Source organism: Octodon degus, unplaced genomic scaffold (genome assembly GCF_000260255.1).
Source record: "Octodon degus isolate 3935 unplaced genomic scaffold, OctDeg1.0 scaffold00081, whole genome shotgun sequence".
Classification (NCBI taxonomy): Eukaryota; Metazoa; Chordata; class Mammalia; order Rodentia; family Octodontidae; genus Octodon; species Octodon degus.
The window spans coordinates 9,947,581-9,952,155 of NW_004524657.1; the positions used below are offsets into that span (position 1 = coordinate 9,947,581).

Consider the following 4,575-nt stretch of genomic DNA (forward strand, 5'->3'; position numbering starts at 1 on the left):
TTCCTTCTTTTCTCCTTTCCTTTATCCTAGTTGTTCTTTCCTTTTCAGCAGTTTCCTTTCCTTTCACAGTATCTATTGTATCAGTTGAATTTTCTTACACTAGGGAGACAATACAATGTTTACACATACAAGTCTGATTTATTTCACTTATGAGTATGGTCTCTAGTTGTATCCATTTACCTATAAAATCCTCGAGTTTATCTTCTTTATAGCTGAGTATTACTGCATTGTGTAAAAATACCGCATCTTTTTTATCCATTACTCAGTTGATGGGCATTTGGGTTGTTTCCCAGTTTTAGCCATGACAAATTGTGCTTCTGTAAATATGGGTGCAAATATATTGCTGAGGTACATTTCCAATTCTTCTGGTGGGGGTCAGAGTCTCTCTTCTCCTGAGCAGCTCACTGAAGCTCCCAAGGCTCTCCAAGACTCAACATGCTCCTGCTATGGTGGTAGAGGCTAAGGGTGCAGTCTTAAATGAATCTCCAGGTCCTAAGCCACAGAGGTTGCTCAGTGGCACTACACCTCCTGGATAGTGCAAGGCTGTAAGTTTGGTTCCTGGTACCCCAAATTTGAATTTTAATCTCCAGGACCTATCCCTAAAATCAATATTTGATCTTCTTGTTCCCAGGTAGCTGAATGGGTAGGAGTCAGTGGAGGTCTGTGAGAAAACCGTAATGCTCCTTTATCCTTTTTTATTGTTTTAATAAGACTATGGCATGTAAGCTGCTTGCAATGAGTTATGTTTCATGTAATTATGAAAGTCATGAATTGGACTTGAGCAAAAGTACTGTCTCACCATGTAGAAGCAGATATATGTGATGAGCCTTTAGCATGAAGTGAAAACATCATTAAGTGCAAGTGGCTTAAATGCTTATATCCCTGCTCTTGCTACACTGCTGCCAGTGTATGAACTCACACCTATATCCTTTGAGGGCATTGCCTGTAACTAGCTGACAAAAGAGGGAAGGCTATTTGGTTCCACTTACAGATTCCTCTTCTGCATAATATGCTGGCACAACTCAAGAGTCAGCTACTCCAGCTGTAATGTTCTCTGAGCCTTGTGGGTAGAACTTCCGCTTATTTATCTGAAGAGATAGTTGGAAGTATGTATCTAGAGTACACCAAGTTAACCTTTTGTTCAGAGGCTCAAGAATTTTTACACCATACAATTTTATTTATTTATTTTTCCTGTATTTTAGGGAAGGGTCTACAGGGTGTTCAAGGTCTCACTACTAGATCAGACTCATAATGATCCACCTGTTTATAGCCTTCCAAGAGTTAGGATTGCAGGTGCCTGCCACCACACCCAGTCTCAATTGCTATCTCAGCACGCCCTGGGGGCATGCCCAGTACAGCAGGCTGGGGCATCAAACTCCTGGCCCCTGTGCCTGCTTGTAGGTGCTTTAATCTGCTGAGCTATTTGGCTGGACCTTCATACAATTGTAGAGTTGGTGAGAAAGTAGTTTGTGGAAGGGGTGGTGGATAGGACACACAGACTGAGGATTTAGTGACCGAATATGCATGTGACACATGAATGGTCACCTAAAGTAAGCCCTGTGGGTGAGGCTTTTGAATATTAGACAAATAAAATACTCTATTCCATGGAAATTAGGCAGCTCCATCCCCTTACCATTCCTATGTTTCTTATAGGGCAGATGAAAACAGTGGCCATGACTTTAAGAATGGAGGGTTTTATGCATTGAGTCAAACTCTTGAATTTACTTTTATCAAAAGTGAATTTTCTGTCCTTGCTACTGAATAGAAAGCCTGCCAATTTCAGGCTTTACTTTTCAGAGCCTGGTAATGCCCCATTGCCTGGTAGGATCAGCCAGACACCTGGCGACAGATTGGCTCTGTTCTCTTAGGGAGGAGAAAACAATTTGTCTTCATCAGAATAAAATATCCTCTCTGCCTTTCTGGCCCGCCACGCTTCCTCCAATATCATCCTACAGGTCTCACTGAATGCCTCAGGGTAACTCAGATAATCTTGTTTTGGCCAAGGAATATATTGTAAAACATGAGCAGGAATGGATTAGGGGTCTCTGTTTTTATTACATAACCCTTCAAAAATGCAGGGGACTTGATCACACAGTGACATTACCTATTAGATAAATAAAGTTGTCTGAGTGAAAACACCCATGGATTCCAGGAGTTGTCACACAGGAGGCAATGAATGCCCTTAACAAGTGAACATATATATGATATTATTTCATCCACAGCCAGAATACCAGAATCCAATAGCCAAAAGATTGAAGTAGATTTATTCTCCCATACACCACACAATCCTCTCACAAAGTTATACTTCCTCTTCTTGCTGTCTATAAGTGATATTTCCTCTAAAAGGAACAACTATACCAGGAAACTATGAATAATTCCATTTAATTGGAAACTGGAATTGCCATGTGGGTTCTTCAGTTTCCTCAAGCCATTAAATCAACAAGAAAATAAAAGAATTACTCTCTGGATTGATCCTGGTCATTAAGGGGAAATGTTTCTACTATACAATTGTGGTAAGGAAAAGAATGCAGAACCATCTTTTAAATTTTTTGGCATTATTATGACCAAAAATAAAAACTAATGGGGAATAGTAATAAGACTTAAGAGACAAGGCCAAGAAAGGCTCAGATCATGCAGGAATTAAAACATGCTAATGGTATAAACAATATGGAATAAGTACTGTGTAGAAATATAGTTTTTGAGCCAAAAGTCTGATGTCCCAAGAGAGCAGGGAACAATAGACAGAGCCCAAGGAGAGTTGCTGTCTGTTTGCAAATTGCCAGAAAGCTGGGATTCAAGGCTGCAGATAACAGCTTCACCTGCAGACGCCCTGTCCTTTGATCCCTTGCTTAGGATGTTATCAGCTAGCATGTGTGTGAACCTAGTGTTAGGCAAATGGTGGAAGGCAATAGAGATAGTAGTTTGTAGTCACTTAGGCAATTATGCACATTCCTTAGTCTGCCTTTAGCCCTCAATAAATGTGAGATGCTTCTGAGGCTCTGGGCTCACATGGAGAGAGACTAATCTCAGTGAGACCTCTGAAGCTACGTTCATCAGGTCTTTTCGTCGTTTCTTTCGACACTGACCTGTAACATACAACAGTACTAGAAGAAGGAATGACCAGTTACAGAAATGAGAACTGCTGTAGTTGTTTCTTATTTGTTCCTCAAAGGCCTATAGTCCCAAACTTGATACTGTTGAAAGAAATGGGGTCTAGGGTGAAGTTTTAGGTCACTGGGGGACTGCCCTGGAAGGGGATATTAGAACCCTGGCTCTTCATTTCTTTTATCTCTGCTTCCCAGCTGCCATAGGCAAATGGCTTCCTGAATCACACACTCCACCATCATATGGTGCCTCAGCATAGGCCCAAAAGACATGGGGAAACTTACCATGGGCTGATGCCTCTAAGACCATGAACCAAAATAAGTCTTTATCCATTTTAAGTTGATTATTTCAGGCATTTGATTACAGGAGTGGAATGCGAAAACAAGAGTGGTACCACACACCCATATTTCTCCCTTTTCTCTCAAGTGGTCTTTCCTTGGTGCACACGAGCCCCTGTTATCTTTGCCTCTTTCCATATGGACACAAGTCCTAATAGATTAGGTCACATTCCTACTACCTCATTTAAACTGAGCTGCTTTTTTTTCAAGATCATGTATCTAGATACAATCATTGAATGGAGGGTTTCAACATATACAGTTTTTTTTTTTTTTTTTTTTTTTTTTTTTTTTTTTTTTTTTTTTTTGGTAGAACCGGGGATTGAACTCAGGCCCTTATGCTTGTGAGGCAAGCACTTATTCTACTGAGCTATCTCCCCGGCCTTACACAGTTTATGTTGTGAGGGATTTAATTTAGTCCTAACTCCTTTGCTTAGAGTATTCAGTAACAAAGTTTTCACTGGGTTAGGATTAGGATTAGGATGCACATCCACAAATTTGGATGTAATTAACTATGAGACTGGAGAAGCACATGTTTTTCTTCTAGAGGAAAAGAAGTAAATGCTTTTACTCATGTAAAGGACAAATTTGTCAACTGAGGTACAAACATTACTTTTAACTTTTAGTGCTCAGAAAATTAAATGTTGTAAATATAATCTGGCTTCTGAAAAAAGTATGGGTTCTGAACACTCAAGACAAGTATTTGAATGATACTCAGAAGGATCCTAATCTTTCTAGCCTCTATCTAGAATTATTTTTCCTAGATTCTTCTTATAGGCTTCATATTAAAATATGACAATAAAAGAAATGTGTGTAATATTTGGAAAGTAGGAGAGAAGGAGCCATTATTCTTCAGTAGTGACTGTAGACAGATATGTGGTATTGGTAGGGATGGGATGGGTCACTTCTGGAGAACCACTGAGGCTACTGTTATAGGCAGCTCAGGTCCTTCACTGAGGGCTCCCTGTGAACCTGAGTCTCTGTTCTTCTTAAAACCAGCAGCATTTCCTCCCCAATATTTATTCTCCAACACTCCCAACTGTATTATAGGCTTCTATTACATAAATTACATCTTGACTGTTTCATGTTGTTCTGACCAATCCTATTGGAGCACAGATAGTTATACATGCAGTTT

General features: G+C 39.9%; 1 pseudogene; it reads right to left on the reverse strand.

The window, feature by feature from the left end:
* Positions 1-3,438, reverse strand: part of LOC101580107 — a 6,646-nt pseudogene extending 3,208 nt beyond the window's left edge.
* Positions 3,439-4,575: the final 1,137 nt, after the last annotated feature.